Below are 19,225 nucleotides of genomic sequence, written 5' to 3'. Positions count from 1 at the left end.
TCCCCTAGTATTGCTGATGTGGCATTTTTCCTTCCGAAGAGCGACGGTTTTTCTTTTCACTTGCTTTTGGTGTTGGTTTAACTCCACATTGGGTTTGATATTCTCATCACACACAAGTCAGGAAATCTGGAGTTAATGTTCCAATAGCCACTCTCCCAACAACCTCTGACGCAGACGTGCACCTGGCTTGCTGAGCAGCAACGTCCTGATTACCGCATGTCATCATTTCAATAAATAGAACTCAAGTGTTACAAGACAACACCGAGTTCCAGGGAGACACAGGATCTGACACATGTTAATACCTCATTATACATCCAAGCCTTCTGCCAAGCAGAAGAAACACAGGATCACCTTCTAACATAAACATTACCGGCCTTTCTTGCTATAGGGATCAAGTCCAGTATATTTTTCATTCACCACATGGTTATTTCCCTCCACTGTAAAGGAGATGCAGTGAATAAAAGCTATGTTAGGAGGGCAATATGCTTGAGATTTTCAAACAAACCAGTGAGGCAGATCACTTATGGTTTTCATACCAAGCATACCTCTGAAGGCTGCATATAAATACTCCTTTCAGCTGTGAGCACCATGCACCCCGATATGAAATACTGTACTCTATATATAAGCAAGAGACACAGCATTCCACTGACTCAGGAAACACAGGTCCAGACTTTCATACTTTCATCTTCCATGCAGGCCCCATGGTCTAGTGGGCTAGCACAAGGCTGGAACTGGAGGAATCTGAGAGTTAGTTACAGGACTGCCTAGTTCCTGACGGATTTTGAGTTCAGGAAAATTATGTAAATTATAACTTGGTTCTTTATTTCTGGAAGAGGGAACAAAGTGACTACAAATTCCTAATTGCAGCAGAATCATCTAAACTTTGATGACTCAAGTTGCCAACATCGAATTAATCTGCCACCTGATTGTCCCAGTTTGACAGGTGTGCTTTATATTTGTCCCTCAAACACCAGCCATTCCACAAACATCCCACTAGAGTATGTTTCCAGCACTTAGTGAGTGAAGTATCTTGAAGGTATTTCTCATCATGGGCAGAGTTTTACAACCAGTCTCTTGAAGCATTTTTGTGTATTTCAAAAACCACGACCTACTACAGAAACGTTAGCGCATACAGTAGCTGTGACAAGTCACCTGTGGAGAATACAACCAGGAGCAGTGTCCACCTTGGTATCAGCTGTACTTTACTAATGTGCTCTGGGGGACTGAGAATGTTTTTGGTGCCTGTACTCACTGTACTTCTCCCTCCAAACTGATGAAACCTAAACTGGAGATGTGTTTCAAGACATACAGTATGAAATAGCCAGGAATATAGGGATCTAGTGTCTCCACTGGCTTCAACTTCTCAAGCCAAAAATTACCGTGTAGCTATCTAAGCCAGAGGCCACCATGGCAGACCAACAGAAACAAGGCAAAATTAAGTGAAACGTAGTCAGCCCAAGGCACATACACAAAAAGAGGACATGAGGACCTCACAGGTTACAACATTATCCAAACAAAATGCCATTCAATAGTGGTTCAAAGGAAAGAATAAACAGAGACACCATTTCCGTTGTTAGACACACATATCTAATGTAGTTTACTGCCAGAGAACACATACAGAGTTCCACTTTACAGACCCTATGATGGACCTAAAGCATTTTCACAGAGATGACTTATTAAACTAAAATAAATGGTGGCCCACAAATGAAACCAGAGACATAAGCATGAAGGCTTAGATCCAGCATCGCACCCAGGCATACCTCACTTCCCTGAGCTCAGAAGGCATTTGCTCCACCAGATCTAAAGCAGTGAGCTCCCAGGTCCCAGAGGCCTACTGATCAGACCTGGGGGGTGGGATGCAGTAACTCTCTTCTTCAGAGGACAGGCTTTTCCAGATGGTAGTGTGACAATACAACCTCAATTCTGCAACTGGTTCTCTGCACTATCTTTATTGTGCCCACTGATTCACTCAACAAATATTTCCTCAGCCCTTGCTCTGCCAGGTGCTGGACTCAGCAATACTTTTTCCTAGTCGAGACAGTCATATCCAGGCCCAGTTAATGCCCTGATTGGATTAACCTTCCAACCTCTCTTCACGCTCACCTTTCCAGCAATGCCAAATTCATTCAGTCCCCAAGGTCACTGGCATCCTAGTTTCAAATGAGGAGCCTTGTCATGGTGCTCCTATTATTATTATTATTATTATTATTATTAATTTTTTTTTTTTTGAGACGGAGTCTCACTCTGTCGCCCAGGCTGGAGTGCAGTGGCCAGCTCACTGCAAGCTCCGCCTCCCGTGTTTTACGCCATTCTCCTGCCTCAGCCTCCCGAGTAGCTGGGACTACAGGCGCCCGCCACCTTGCCCGGGTAGTTTTTTTGTATTTTTTAGTAGAGACGGGGTTTCACCGTGTTAGCCAGGATGGTCTCGATCTCCTGACCTCGTGATCCACCCGTCTCGGCCTCCCAAAGTGCTGGGATTACAGGCTTGAGCCACCGCACCCGGCCGGTGCTCCTATTATTACATTTTGGTGGCAGGATAGCCCCTGCCCTTAGTTTCCAAGCTCATCTCTCTATAATCAAAACGACTCACGTTGTCTTTACTCTTCCCTGTCAGTTCTCTCTGCTCCTCTAACATTCACTTGCTCAGTTTCTCATGGATCAGATCATCCCATGAGGCAGCCTGATCAAGGAGGGCCTGTCCTCTGTGGAGAAAATGAAACCCTTGTGCACTGTTGGCAGGAATGTAAACTGGTATGGAAAAAACAGTATGGAGGTGCCTGAAAACATTAAAAACAGAACTACTGTGTGATCCAGCAACCCCACCTCTGGATAGATGCCCAAAGAACACAAAATCAGTATCTCAAAGAGATACCTGCACTCCCGTGTTCACTGAAGCATTATTCTCAATAGCTAAGCCATGGAAACAACCTAAATGTCCGTCAATGGATAAACAGACTTTAAAAATTGTGGTATTCATACACAATGGAAATTATTCAGTCATAAATAAAGGAAACCTTGCCATTTGCAATAACATGAATGAACCTTGAGGGCATTATTCTAAATGAAAAAGTCAGACACAGAAAGACAAATACTGTATGATCTCACTTATATGTGGGAACTAAGAAAGTCAAACTCATAGAAACAGAGGGTAGGATTAGAATGGTGGTTGCCAGGGGCTGGGGGTGGATGGCTGGAGGAGGAATAGGAAGCCATTAGCTAAAGGATATAAACTTTCACTTATAAGACGAATAATTCTGGGGATGTAATTAAAAGCACAGTAACTATAGTTAACAATACTGTTTTATATACTTGAAAGCTGGTGAGAGGACTGGTCTTAAATATTTTCACCACACACGCAAAGTTAACTATGTGAGGTGATGGGTCAGTTAATTAGCTGTTTTGTGGTAATCATTCCACAATGTTGACATATATCAAAACATCACATCATATATAGTAAATATATTCAATTTTAATTCATCAGTGATACCTCAATAAAGTGGGGGAAAATAAAATTGAAATAAAAAAAATAATAATTTTTTAAACGGCCTATCCTTTTCCTTATTCAGGCAACTGATATGCCACATGCCTACATATTTCATCTGATAACCCATAAACACTCTCTCAAGGTATATCAACCACCTGCCCAGGAAAAAACATCTGCAATAACAATAGTACTGAATACTGTAAAGCACTTCCAATTATACCATCTCAATCCATCCTCGACACTGTGAAATGCCTATTACCTAACTCATTTTACACACAAAGAAACTAAGGTTTGTACAAATTAACTAGTCCTAGATAATAGAGCTAGGGAATGGCTGAACTGGGACTCACTCTGTCAACAGGCTCCTAAATAAGGGTCCTTCTATCACCCACTCTGCCAATCCCTGTTCAGTATTTGCCATGAGAGACTGTGGGGATGGAGGGCACTCACCCTGCCTATCTCCTGAAGGCCAAACTGGGCCAACAAGTGAAGAGAGAATCAGCCAAGCCAAAAGAGACGGGCATATGAGGACTTGAATCCTAAACGGCCTAAGTGAATTTAAAAGAGTAGTAGTACCCAACGAGAATTTGTCAGAAAATAACTCAGAATGAAGCTGCAAAGGTTACATTACAAACCACACTAGATATTTTTTAAGGAACACTTGCACTTCACACACATTAATCAATAAAAATGAAAATATTCACTGGGCGTGGTGGCTTATGCCTGTAATCCCAGCACTTTGGGAGGCCGAGGCAGGCAGATCATGAGGTCAGGAGATCAAGACCACCCTAGCTAACATGGTGAAACCCTGTCTCTACTAAAAATACGAAAAAAAACCCTGTCTCTACTAAAACCCTTGGGAGGCTGAGGCAGGAGAATGGTGTGAATCCGGGAGGCGGAGCTTGCGGTGAGCCGAGATCACGCCACTGCACTCCAGTCTGGGGAAAACATTTATTTGACTGCTGAAGAGTTAAAATCAAGAGGAAAAGAACCAACTGAAAAGAATTATAGTTAGAAAGTTTAGGCCGGGCATGGTGGCTCACACCTGTAATCCCAACACTTTGGGAGGCCAAGGTGGGCAGATCACCTAACATCAGGAATTCGAGACCAGCCTGGCCAACACGATGAAACCCCATTTCTAATAAAAATACAAAAATCAGCTGGCTGTGGTGGTGTGTGCCTGTAATCTCAGCTACTTGGGAGGCTGAGGCAGGAGAATCACTTGAACTTGGGAGGCTGAGGTTGCAGCAAGCCAAGATCACACCATTGCACTCCAGCCTGGGTGACACAGAGCGAGCCTCCATCAAAAAAAAAAAAAAAAGGAAAGAAAGAAAGAATAAAAAAAATAAGCAAAACTTCCAGAAGTCTCAGACTAAGATGTTAGAGTTCAGTTACCAAGATGTGAATGGAACGGTGCTTTCTGCCTCAGGGTCCTGAAGACTAAGACGTGGTGATGTGCCTACATGGCTGGCCACAGGGTAGCATGATATCTCAGTCACCTAAAATCACACTCACAACCCAGGAGCCTTGCCTGGGAGGGACTTCTAATTCCATCCAAAAGTCTTGTTCTCCTCTTATTTTTGTGAAGATAGCAGTAAAAATTACCACTGGTAATACATTTAAAATTAAAAAGTAGGATGAGGGAAAATGCTTGCAATCTGGTCAACAAGAGGGACAAACAACCCTGAATTTCTGGCTTAGAGTTTCCTGAGGACTCTGCTACAGTAGACAACTAGATCTGGCTGAAGAAAAGTAAGGAATTCATAGTCAATCTTTGTCTATTTTATGCTTGATACAATCTGAGTATCAAAATATTCGTAGATAAAGGGATAGTCTGTTGTTTTCCTAGTTAGCAAAGCAATGCTAATCCAGTTAAGTTCAATAAATACTTCTTGCAAATCTACTGTAGGCTTGCCTGCATCCTTGTCAAATCTGGTTATAGGCATAGAAGTAACAAACAGAAAATATTCATTTGCTTCCATGTTTCTACTTTCTGGCCACTGGAGACATTTCTCTCTAGGGTTTTGTTTTATTAGGGTTCTGTTACATTTTATTTATGTGTTTCTTTGTTTATTAATTCATTTGGTGAGCTTTTTGTTGAGGAAGAACATGCAATAAAGGATTTTCCTTCAGTTTCATGGTAAAATATAAAATTAGACCTTTATAAAATATCATCGCTTTCTACCAAATGACAGCTATATCTTTGAATAAGTCACAAGGCTTCTTTGAGGAGGTTCCTCAGTAAAAGCGGGATAATAAAATCTATGCTTTTCATCTTAAAGTGGTTTTCTGAAAGCCAAATCAAATGATGAATCCAAAAGTGCTCTGTAGGTATTAGAGGATATTGTTACTTATTATTAGCATAGATACCTATGGATCAGAAAACCTAGTAACAACAACAGTGTATTTACCTTCAGGAGACTTCCCAGGGGTGTGTGTGTGCATGCGGCATGCATGCACGTACAAGTGTGTGTGTGTGATCAGCAGAAGTAGGGTGGCTCTGTGCCTTGCAACCAGGATGGTAATTTCCCAGGTACAACTATATTTCTGCAAGCATCAGAGTTCAAGGAAGAAACAAGACTTGGGACAGCTATCATATGTCTGACCTAGAATTGTGTAGTATTATGGTGCTATCCCAACATCTAATTTTTAATCATCCCAACACTAGAGCTGTTTTTTCACTTTGCTGTTGTTTCCAGAGCTTGACTGGTGGCAAAGGATACTTGAAATATCCCAAACCTATGATTTTATGATCATGAGGTGTCTTCGCCTCTCCCCTGCTGGTGACAGATACTTGGCTGTCCCAGAGTTACTTAGAACAAGTACCACTGGGAAAGAACTTTCTGAAGAAACCTTAGTGGCCTCCAAATTGGCAACGGAAAGAAACCAAGTTAGTGGAGGGGAAGTCACTGACATAACAATGGAGGCCAGTTTCATTAGTTTCATTCACTGAAGCAAAACTTGGACCAGAAGACTCATTATTCAAACCAGATGCTGATTTTGTAACATCCATTTCAGTGATGAACTGTCTCCATTTTCTTTTTATTTTGAATATGCAATATTACAAAGCAGACAAATCACCACATTAATAAGGGCACACTTAAAGTTTGTAAAGTTGGTTTTAAAAAGAACTGAGTGTAGAAAATCTGTTTTCAAAAGTTTATTGCCAAAAGCATTTTTTAAAAAAATTTTAAATCATGTGACAAAAGAAATGCTATAATTGGTTTAAGATAAGATCAATTATGGGCAGCAATGAAATTACCTTTTAATGATAATTAGCCCCAAATCTTGATTACTGCCAGCTCGAATTATCTGGTCATAAGGCACACAAAGTACTGTGTTCAACTGTCTCAAACATGAACGAATGGTGGGCCTGCCCCAGGTTAGCAGTCAAATAAGATGGGAGGCAGGGGAGGAAGGGGAGCAAATGAGGCAGAGAAGGCTGACCGTACAGACCTCACGTGCTTAAGAGAAAGCAAACATTCATAAAAATTTGTATCAAGCACAAAACTCACTTTTAAAAACAGCCTGCTGATAAACTTCCTCTTAAAAATGATTATTCTATATCTCTTGTCAAAAGAATGACAAGGATCAGATCTCAACCCCAGAAAAAATAGCCTCTCCAGGGAGAAACTGAACCAGGTCGAGCTCAGGAGAATATGAAAGCAGAACACAGGGAATGGAGCCTGGAAAGAAGACCTGGGCCTCTGGACACAACCTCAAAGGGGAAATGGGAACCCGCCTCCAGTTCAGGGCATTCGGGGGTGACACAGCCTTGTTGCCCAACGTCCAGGTTCGTTCTCAGAGTCCGGCCTGGTGAATAGGTATCCTACAAATAAGGCAGCGTAACCTCTGGGGGCCCACTTCTGTTGCTTTATGGAGGCAGACTATAGCATTTAGAGATGGAAATGATCACCAGCCTCATTTTACAAACAGGACCAAGGAGGCAGAATGAATCCTCATGGGACTAACTAATGGCAAAGCCAGTTCTCTAACCCATGTGTCCTGACTCCTTTACCCAGCTGCTCCTGTCCTCTCTCTCTGGGCTGGCGGTGAGGCTCTGATCAGTTACTAACACTGGTGCTGAGGAGCACTCGCTCGCTCACCACAGTCTGCCCACTATGAAAGGACATGCTCCTCTCTGGCCTTGGGCGTTCTCACCTGGTTATTCAACACCAGATAGCTGCAAATAAAATCTGTATTCATATTGGAGCTATAAGTCCTATTTACCAAAACTTATATGGACCAGGCACAGTGCTAGGCTCCTGCATTCATTCACCTCTTGTAATGCCTATAACTTACGATGCATTTAAGCCTCATTTTACTCAATAATGAGGCTTAGAGACATGAAGTAACTTGCTAAGTCCACACCACTAGGTAGTGACAGTCCTAGATTCAGACTGGTTTTTCTAGCCACTGAAGACACTCTACTTTCTACTACGCTACTAGCTCTCAAAATTTTGCTAAAGAAAGAGCTCCTCATTCAGCTGATTATGAGAGCTGCACAGGAAGCTTTACCTGATGAAAATAATTGGATCTCCATATAAGAAATAAATAGATTCTAAACAATGGTAATAATGCTTCTAAAATCTTGGGGGGTAAACACAGGCCCTTTCAGTTTACTTTGCTAAGGAGAGAAGTTTCTTGCAAAATTCGAATTTTTCCTTCCAAAAATCTTCGCTCCACATATCTTGGGTATTGTTTATTATTCTTCATTTCTCTTTAGAACAAAAGCTTAACGCAACAGAAGAGAAGAACAATGGGAATATTAACAGGCAAGAATAACTTTCCACAGAGGTGGTAACCGAAGTAAGATCCCACAGACCAGACTGTGGAGAACTTCATTATTCCAGCTCGCCGCCTCCTTGGAGCTGGCCATGTTCCACTGATGCTTTCACCTTCTGGCAACCACCTGCTACCTTTACCTTCTGCAAACGCAGGCACCTGGCCAGCCTGGAGAATTCTGCTCTCTGAACAGAACACAGATAATTCCCATCTTCCAGTCTGAACACAGCCCTGAAAACTAGAACTCACTGCAGGTTTGGTGCTACTGACAACTCTGCAGTTTGTAATCTTCTGCTTGCAGGGAGGCTGGCCTGTTCAAAGCTAGAACACTCCAAAGAGGCCTATTCTTAACCAAGGAAGGCTGACAGGTTGGAGCCTGCTTTCCTCAATATATAGATTAGACAAATAGAAGCATCATCAAGGCAAACTGGGCATGGTGTACTCTCAACCAAATACAACCAACTTCTTTTTAGGGTTTGTTTTTGTTTTTGTTTTACTTTTAGGGTTTATTTACTGGCAGTTTCAGGTCTGGAAATACAAAAAGGAACATGACATGGGTTCTGCCCTTGAGGTGCTCTCAGTCTGGTGAGGGAGACAATACCTTTCAAGGGACAACTGTGGTACTGAGGATGAGTGTGAGAACATAGAGGTCTACTAGATGCTATAAGAAAATGGGACAGGGGAACTAGGGATGCCTCATCAAAGAAGGGGCCACATGAACAGGGCATATAGATGAGTAGGAATTTTCTGGGCAACAAAATGGAGGCGAAAGAACATTCCAAACAGAAAGAACACTGTGTTCAGAGACTCAAATTTATCAAGAGGCCTGCAGTCCAGGGAGTAAAGAGAAGCAGCATTTGTATGTGCAGCGAAGTGGGGAATGGGTAAAGGAAGGATCTCAGAGACTATTTACAAAGGGTCTCTGTAGGCATGTAGGAGGCAAGAGGTTTTAAAGCAGTGAAATGACACATGTAGGTTTTGTTGTTGCTTTTAAGTAATTCTGGCAGACAAGCTGACTGTGGATAGGAGGCTACATCAGGGCTGCACAAGAGAAGTAAAATGCCAACCACAGGGCCAAGCCACATATGTAATTTTAAATTTCCTAGTAGCCACATTTAAGGTAAGAAAAGACAAGTGAAATTAATTTAATAATACGCTTTAACCCCTCAAACCCAAACTACTATCTTTCAACATGTAATCAAGAGTTTTAAAATTATAAATGAGATAGCTTACATTCTTTTTTTCATACTAAGTCTTCTAAATCAGGCACAGTACAGCACATCTCAATTTAGACTTGCCACATTTCAAGTGCTCAAAAGCCAGATGTGGCCAGTGACTACCATGACAGACAGCACAGCTGTAGATAAACCACTACAGCTAATATAAGACCCACTTAAGAGGCTGTAGTCAACAGTACCAACAAGAAATGATAAAGCTCTGGGAAGGTATTTCTGGCCCTTGGACATATGTCGAACTGGCACTGAAATACAACTGTAAAGACATGTAACTTATTTTTTGTTTTGAATAGGCAATACTTTATAGGCTTCAAATATAAAAATAATACAACAGAGTACACAAAGAAGAATATTGCCCCCTGCCTCTTCCTGCTCACCACATCCTTATCCACACTATCCCGCACCCACCCACTCAAAGTAACCACTTTTATTGAGCTCCTTTTGTTTGTTTATCCTTTCAATGTTTCTTCATGTGGATTCAACCAGATATGACTATAGACTCATATTTTGTCTCCTTTCTACATCAAAGGGAGCATACTATATATGGTTCTATACTTTTTTTTTTCCATTTAATAACATATCTTGGAGGTCTTTCCATATCAACGTATGAAGAGTTTCCATGCTCTCTTTAAAATGCTGCACAATATTCCATTGTAAAGGTGGATCATAGTTTATTTAACCAGTCTTTCACCAGTGGATACTTGAATTGCTTCCAGTCTTTTCTATTATAAACAATGGTCTAATGAGACACCTACTCTATAGGTCACTGCATACGTATTCAGACATATCTGCAGGAGAAATTGCCAAAGCTAGACTGCTGGGTCAAAGGGTAACTGTATTTGTAATCTTGATAGATGAAAACCGGCCGAACTGGCCTTCATGAGGGTTATGCCATTCCGTACTCTCAGAAGTACAGTGCTGATGCTTCCACAATTGGTCAACAATGTCTAAGTGCCACACTGTAAAACTTTTGCCAATCGGAAAAAGTTAAAAGTGCTACTTCAGCACAGTTTAAGTTTGTGATTCTCTTATTATGTGTAAGGCTGAAGATCTTTTGGTAGATCTGAAAACAATGTATTTCTTTTTTTTTTTTTTTTTTTTTTTTTTTTTTGAGACAGAGTCTCGCCCTGTCGCCCAGGCTGGAGTGCAATGGTGCGATCTTGGCTCACCGCAACTTCCACCTCCCCATTTCAAGCAATTCTCCTGCCTCAGCCTCCGGAGTAGCTGGGATTACAGGCACGTGCCACAGCGCCCGGCTAACTTTTTGTACCTTTAGTAGACACAGGGTTTCACCACGTTGGCCAGGCTGGTCTCGAACTTGAACTCCTGACCTCGTGATCCACCCGCCTCAGCCTTCCAAAGTGCTGGGATTACAGGCGTGAGCCACCGCACCCGGCCAAGACAATGTATTTCTTATTCTGAGGATAATCTGTTCATAGCCTTTGCCTAGGCTATTGGTATTCCAATTCATTTTCTTTTTTCTTTTGAGACAGAGTCTTGCTCTGTTGCCCAAGCTGGAATGCAGTGGCATGATTTCAGCTCACTGCAACCTCCGCCTCCCAGGTTCAAGTGATTCTCCTGCCTCAGCCTCCCAAGTAGCTGGGATTACAGGCATGCACCACCACGCCCAGCTAATTTTTGTATTTTTAGTAGAGACAGGATTTCACCATGTTGTCCAGACTGGTCTCGAACTCCTGACCTTAGATGACCCACCCACCTTGGCCTTCAATGAATAAGAAAGTCATTTTCTTATTCATTTGTAGAAACTCTTTATATGAAGGTTAACTCTCCACTGCAAATAATTTCTTCTCTGATTGTCATTTGAATTTGCTTATGGCATTTTTTTAATCAGGTAAAAATGCTTTATTTGAATTTAGTCAAATTTATCAATTTTTTTTTAATGGCTGCTGGATTTTGAGTCATGGTTAAAAAGTCCTTCTTACTTAAAGGTTATAAAGGAATGGCTTCTAGTTTCTCAGCATTTCATGCAGATACAAATATATATTTGTATATTGAAATCCTTCTTAAAATATCATTTTTCACTTTTTTCCAACTGCGGTAGACTAGACATTTGCTGAATTGCCTTTCTGATTTCTCCTTCCTTTCTTTCTTTGTCATAACTCTGTTGAATATGATGCTGGTCATCATATAAAATTAATTGATCAAGTTGGAGTTTATCTGAATGGTATGAGATAATAGAACCAACTTCACCTTTCTCCAGAGATCTACCCACTTGGCCCAGTAAAAATCTCATCATTCCATGGGAAACACAATTTTAAATACTATTCTATTTGTGTGTAGACAGCAACCTAGATTTTTATAAACTCATGGTTCTAATTCTCTAGTCTAGACACTACAGAGGTAAATACAACCTATGTTATTCAGTTATTTATGGGAACTGCCAAGTTTCATGAAACTGCATTCATCACATCATCAACAGTATCTTTTGAGCAGATGCTTGACTTGAAGAGATATACAGACACAAACTGCCATTTAGAAGTTTACAACTGGGAGGTCGCTAAATTATTTTTCACAATTAATTTGTTTAAAAAGCAAGCAATACAACACAATTAAAGTCTGGCAAAACTCACAGAATTCTGGTTTACTCAAGTTTATTTTATATGAACACCAGTGCAGTATTAAAAAAAAAATTATAACAAAAATAGGACAGGGAAAACAGGCAAATCTGAAAATGTCTGGTCTACCTCAGCTGGAAAAGTAGTAAATGACATTTCTTTGAGTGTTTCATAAGGATAAAAATATAAAATGCTTCATAAATGTGTGTGTCATCCTTGCATAAGGGCCATGCTAATCTTCTCTGTATCTTTCCTATTTTTGCATATGTGCTGCCAAGCAGAGTACAAAAAGAATATTTTTGGCCGGGCACAGTGGCTCACACCTGTAATGCCAGCACTTTGGGAGGCCGAGGCAGGTGGATAACAAGGTCAAGAGTTCGAGACCAGCCTGGCCAATATGGTGAAACCCCGCCTCTACTAAAAATACAAAAATTAGCCTGGCATGGTGGTGGGCGCCTGTAGTCCCAGCTACTCAGGAGGCTGAGGCAGAAGAATCGCTTGAATCTGGGAGGCAGAGGTTGCAGTGGGCCAACATTGCGCCAGGGCAACAAAGTGAGACTCTGTCTCAAAAAAAAAAACAAAAAAGGGAATTTTTTTTTTAACAAGGATCTAACATTCCCAATTATTTCTATTTGAAAGTTTCTTGTAAACTGTAATTTTTAAAGTAAAAATGTGAAAGCTACAGTATTCTATGGCAAAAGACCTTGTATTTCATTACTAACTCTAATTTTCCATATTAACATTCTTCAAGTTTTTATTCAATCCATAATGTACACATTACCCTGTCATTTGAGGTTGTAAGATTAGTTATTAGAGATCCATTCCTAAGAGAGTTTTACACACACACACACACACACAAACACACAAAAATACACACACACACACAGTCATGAGCAGCATATCCTTCAAAAACAGCAGGGGGATCTGTTCCTGCAGGGGATGTTCATTTATTAGACACAAATTATAAAACTTCCACACGGCAGATGATCTTACCAGATAAATAGCTATGACGACAAAATGCCCCTACATAGGAAATAAAGGCAATGCTGGGGAAAAGGGCAGGGAGAATCCCTGGGAATGAAAGCTCCCTAGACATGAACAAAGTATGGCTCCTAAGACCTCTGTGCTATTAAAAGAAACAGTTGAATTGGAAGCCAACGGCTCTGTGAACCAAGAGGCAGTGGCCATGCTGCTCCCCAGGCAGCCCCCAGTCTCCCTCTCCACTCCCACCCTCAAGAAGTTCCTGCTTCCCATGGCAACCTGCAGACCATCACTCACAAACCTGATCTCCAGCCCTGAGAGGATGCTCCTGAATTTCAATCTTTTTTCGGCTTGCAAGTGAGATGATTTGCCCTTCTATCATACCTAAGTATCTAAAACTAACCATTAATACCCACTGCCCCTCCCCTCCAACAAAACCCTACTTTGTTTCCTCTATCTATGGCAATCATATGATCATTTTCCAACTTACCCGGACTCTAGAGCACCTCCGACGGCAGGCATCTTCTGACTCAACTTTCCTTTGACACCTACAATAACCACTCAGCAAGTCTGTTTTTGTGATGTCTCCATCCTGCCCGTCCTTTTTGTTTCCAGTGCCACTCATCTATTTCAGACCCTCCTTACGACCCTGTGCCCACTTCACAGTCTCTTAATTTGCTTCTTCATTCCTCCATTTACAATCGGCTCTCCACATGGCTGCCATGGACCTTTCCTAAACGGTACTTTCTCAGAAACCTTCTGTGCTTCCCCCTACTACTTACATGACAGCCCCAAATTATGCCATTAATCATTTCATTCACTCAACAGATATTTACTGAATACCCACTATGTGCCACATGCTATTCTGGGCATTTGGGACATATCAATGAACTGATAAAAACTCTTGCTTAATCTTGTCTTAACCCGTTTTCTCCTGCGCCTTACCGCACTAGTCCCCTACATAACTGTAAACATTACCTATACATGTACCTGTATCAGCAGTTATATTCTACTGTACTGACACATTCAATGATGCCTAACAAGCCCCTACCATGTGTTAGATCCAGCAGTCAGCAAGACAGATGTAGTCTTTTCTGTTCCCTCTAACCCTCCATCCTAAAATATGCAATCCAACCCCTCCAACCTCCGCAAAGACTGCTGTAGGCATCCAAGCCCACATCAGGGGCCATCAATTCCTCTCTGTCTTGCAACAGTGATCTTATCTTGTAAAAGCACTTACGGTTTTCATTTGTTTGGTGGGGTTGTTTTGTTTTTAAGCTTTTCAAGGGTTTAAACTCCCTAATTAGAGTAAAGGTCTTAGAGGATTGGATGCTTATTCTCTTCTTTGCACTCCCTAGAATGTCATAATCACTGAACACTAGAGCCAAAGGAAACTTCTGACCCCCGTTCATCAAACCAATATTATTGCTTGAGGAACTTGAGACACAGAGAAGCTAAACTGTAATATCAAATGCTAAAAAGAAGTGAATAAAAATATGAAGGAAGTCTACCAGGCATCCTTCCCTTTGTCCCTAGGGGTAGAGGAAGGAAGATGTCTGAACCAGTAGTCGTACACAGTTCTTTGTTTTCGAGACAGTGTCTCGCTCTGTTGCCAGGTTGGAGTGCAATGGCGTGATCTCGGTTCACAGAAACCTCCACCTCCCGGGTTCAAGTGATTCTCCTGCCTCAGCCTCCCAAGTAGCTGGGATTTTCATTTAACTCTGGAATTCATGCAGGGGCTCTCACGCTGTCTGATGAATTATTTCGAGCTTCTCCCCAGATGAGGCCTAACTAAGCTGGGAAGCCACCCCAAGTGGGAGATTTGCTCAGCTCTGCCCTGCTGCTCTCTTTTCAATCCCCTACTCCTTGCATTTGCTTGGGACCTAGACAATGCTAATAAACTAAACCCTAAGCCCAGATACTTACCAGAACTAAACCCTAGGCCCAGATATTACCCCCACCTTGAAATCCAGGGGTTCCACTTGGCATGTTGGCTCACACCTGTAATCCAAGCACTTTGGGAGGCCAAGGCGGGAGGATCACTTGAGGTCAGGAGTTCAAGACTAGTCTGGCCAACATGGCTAAACCTCGTCTCCACTAAAAATACAAATATTAGCCGAGCATGGTGGCATGTGCCTATAATCTCAGCTACTCGGTAAGCTGAGGCTGAAGAACCGTTTGAATCCGGGAAGCAGAGATTGCAGTGAGCTGAGATCGTACCACTGCACAACAGAAGGAGATTCTGTCAAAAAAAAGAAAAAAAAAAATCCAGAGGTTCCCTTATTCTGCCATATCAATGCTTTACCCTCCCCTCTAGCCAGTGAGCTGCCCCTGCTGGAAGCCAGAGAGCTCTCTAAGGGAGGTAGCTGTTACCCTCAGCTAGAGTTAGAATGGGACTACAATTAAAAGGATCTACAAGCACAAAGTAAGAATCATCATATGAGACATGCAATTTGAAACAGGCTGGTAGAGTCCAGGAATCATCTACAAAGCTGTGAGATGCAGCATGGTGTATCCTGCTATAAGATTTTTAACATGAGCTCCGTTTCTGTATCCATGTGATTTCCTCTCCACTATTCGTATGACACTCAAGGGGGAAATGTGTGTTCCTATTTTCATCCCACCCCTGTGCTCACTGAAATGACAATTGGTGCTCAATAATGTTTCCCGAATCCCCTAAAAGTGAAAGTCAAATTTAACAGAGGTGTAGTTGCAGACATGTCGACAATGTAGATAAGAATGTCTCATATGTTTGTACATTTCTCTGTGGGGCCTAGAAAAAGTGACAGCACTTAATTGGACATAGATTACGATGTCCATGTTGACCAAGTTAGACACCCTTCAGGTGTTGTTTAACGCAGCTTTCCCATTATTCACAAGTAAATCTGTACCCGCATTTTATAATCACCCTTCAATGTCCCAGTCTTTTGGTTTAGCTGAATCCCATAATCTTGGAAGCTGACAAAAGTTCTCTCCCAAGCTGCCATCACACCTGGAGGATAGTTTGGTGCCAATGTTCACACAGAAAGAAAAGTTTTCAAGATCAAAAAATATTCCTTGCATTTGTGAAAATCTTTGAGGTATAGAGACTTTCTACCTAGCAGCAGCCAACAAGTGGCCTTGTTTATTTCTGTTTAATTAAATGAACTGTTAAAAGCAAGAGAAACATACCATTCTAAGCTCCAATTTTAAATATTCTATCTGATTTTAGCTTCTCGGGGGAAAGAAATAAGAATTCATGTCTGAGCCAAAACCAAATCCATACAAGTCCTGCCATCAGTGATGCAGCTGCCAGAGAGTCTTCTCTAATGTGCTCCCAAACTCATGTTTCAGTTTTTCCTCCCCTTCCTCCCCTGCAAACAGGACGGGCACCTTCCACCCAATCCAGGCTCCTACCATGTCTGGAACATGCTCTGTAGCTCAGCTTATGTGAACATCTGAACCTTGTTTTCCAGAACCCAGCCACCATGACCCAGGTCAGCCTAACAGTAACTGCTGACCCAGACCACAGGGCTGGAGCTCTTTCAGGCCCCTCCTGCCTTGAGCTGAAATTGGTTCAAGCAACTAGGGCGAGGCTGGGGCACCAAGCAGGATTTAAGGGGTTCTCCGGGCCCAGATCTGTGGAGGAGGAGAAAACAGTGACTGAGGAACCATCTGGGCCTGAGATGTCAATGCGGCCTGCCTTCCATCAATCCACAAGACCTGAACAGACGAAATATTAACCTACGGGGCAATCCCGGAACACTAACCAACACCACTCAAGCAGGGACGCAGCACTCATGTGTCATGCATTCATTCTCTAGGAAATGAGCCACTCCATAGTTACAAGGAGATACATCCCAATTTGGAAAATCTAGTGAGCCTCTAGTTAGCTAGAACGCAAAGAAGTATAAACTTCCATTAACTACATGATGGGTTCCTTCACATAAGCGACATTTCAGCCACAATGAACTTCTCAGTATTTCCTGAACACACCAAGATGCTGATATCCTATTTAAAGATGCCTCTCCCTCTTCTCTACCAGCAGCGATCAGTTCTATTTATCGTTAAAGACAAACATGTCACCCCCCTGAGAAGTTTTTTCCAACTCCCCCAGCCTTTCCAGGAGACTTTCCAGCTACGCCACCCTGCATGCCCCACCTTCACTCCTCTAGCCACACTGCCCTTTTCTTCATTGCTTCCATGTTAAGTTGCTTCCTGTCTCAGAGCCTGTGCACATGCAGTTTGCTCTTGAGAAATGTTCCTGCCTGTACTGCAAATCACGACCACCCCCAGCACCGCGACCCCCACCACTCATCCCTTCATCGAAGTAAGACTCACCTTCTTCAGATCTCAGTTCAACCAGCAAAGTCTTCCCTAACCCCCCAACATTACTCACCCTCACAGCAACCCATGCCCTTCCTTTCCTGCACTTATCAGAGCTGTACTGTAGAACCGCGATATGACCTGATTAAAGTCTATTTCCCCACTAGACTGCAAGCTCTGTAAGAGTAGGGACCATGACTATTTTTATCTATCATTGCAACCCCAGTGACCAGCACACTAGGCACTCAGGAAAGATTAGCTGAATGAACGAATGACCTTCTCTATAGTGTCTGTGTCATTATATTCTAATTGCCCACTGTGTGCTGGCCACAAAGCCTGGCCTCTGCCAGACACGTCAAGAGGCAAATACTTTCCCAGAATTCATTTAAAAATGGAAATGGACATGTATCCCTATCACCTGCGCCTTGTACATACATCTATAGCAATGTTGGAAGGTGGAAATAAGGGTCTTAAAATCCTGGGATTGATGACTCTTACTAAGGACAGGAAAAAGTGGCCGTAGAACAGATCCAAACAGGTAGAAATACTAACCAAAAACCAAGGGGGCGGGTAATATTACTGTTTCTGATCAATTCTAACCTAACCAGAAAAGTCACAAACAAAAAACCCATTTCTTGGCTCTTCTGTTGATGTTTCAGCTGTTTTGACTGCTGAGAAAGAACAAAACTGAATGAACAGGAGACACAACATGCCACGTGCAGCATCTCGGTCAGTCCCTGTTTGGGGTTGACCTGTGTCCTTCCAAAATTCATATATTAAAGTCTTAACCCCCAGTACCTCGGAAAGTAACTATTTGGAGATAGGGCCTTTAAAAAGGAAATTAAGTTAAAATGAGGCCATTAAGGTGGGTCCTAATCCAATCTGATTAGTAAGAGGAGAGCAGGACACACAGACCCCAGGAGTGCGCACGTACAGAGAAAAGACCCCGTGAGGACACAGCCAGGCGGCGGCCATCTGCAAGCCACGCAAAGAGGCCTCAGAGGAGACCAACCCTGTCAGCACCTTGTTGCTGGACTTATAGTGTCCAAAGCTGTGAGAAAAATACATTTCTATCCTTGGCGCCAACTGGCCTGTGATACTGTGTGCTGTGGCAGCCCAAGCAGTTCTCGAGAGAAAGGGAAGGAAGAGGTTCCAAGTATCTGCTGCCTGCCCCACTCTTCACCATCCTGGGTGTCATCTTCTCTCCAGTGCCGTCCTTTCATCTTCATTTGACAAATAAGGACACTGAGGCTCAAAGCCACAGAGGGGGCTGAGCCAGAACTTGACTGCAGGGCTATGTGCTTCCAAGGCCATGTCCTTCGCACTTTACCTTCAGATGCAAAAGACCAAAGTAGAGTATGAAATATGAAAGCAGATTCTATTTTGCTTTTCTTAGCCCTTAGAGAAGGGGGGAGATCACCATTTTAACTAAGTTGAAAAACCAGACACATTTAAATAAAGTGACTGAAATGCTGTGGAACAGATGTGAATAGGAACTAATTTTGCTTTTTAATGAGCATTTTGACCAGATCAATACTAGAAAATGCTGAACTGTACAATGCCATTACTGTGTAAATGCAACTACCCAGTTGATTGGCTCAAAGAGGCATTACGGTAGCTAAAAAATGTACTTTATAAGAGCAGGGTCTATTATGTAAAATAAAGTCATAAAAATCTTAATTGCACTGTATAAAGGACAGAACCTGATCTAGCCTACAAACCATGGAAAGCAGAGAAAAATAAAATGCAGCTGAATGCTTAATCAGCTGTCTGTCACTTTCTGAATAGTGCCTAATATTCTAATTATTAGTCACCACACTGAGAAGGTGCAATTATGGAACAGGGAAGATTGCTTTTTT

General features: G+C 42.2%; 1 protein-coding gene and 1 non-coding gene across 3 annotated transcripts in view; both read right to left on the bottom strand.

The window, feature by feature from the left end:
- JAZF1 (JAZF zinc finger 1) overlaps positions 1 to 19,225 on the bottom strand; it is a 349,506-nt gene that overhangs the window by 275,208 nt on the left and 55,073 nt on the right. The window lies entirely within an intron of this gene.
- Positions 12,260 to 12,366, bottom strand: LOC123572558 (U6 spliceosomal RNA). Its single transcript, XR_006697130.1, has one exon. It is a non-coding gene; the product is annotated as a U6 spliceosomal RNA (small nuclear RNA).

This window comes from Macaca fascicularis, chromosome 3 (genome assembly GCF_037993035.2).
Source record: "Macaca fascicularis isolate 582-1 chromosome 3, T2T-MFA8v1.1".
Lineage (NCBI taxonomy): Eukaryota > Metazoa > Chordata > Mammalia > Primates > Cercopithecidae > Macaca > Macaca fascicularis.
The sequence above is the reverse complement of the archived record's forward strand: the minus strand, read 5'-3'. Positions and strand labels throughout refer to the sequence as shown.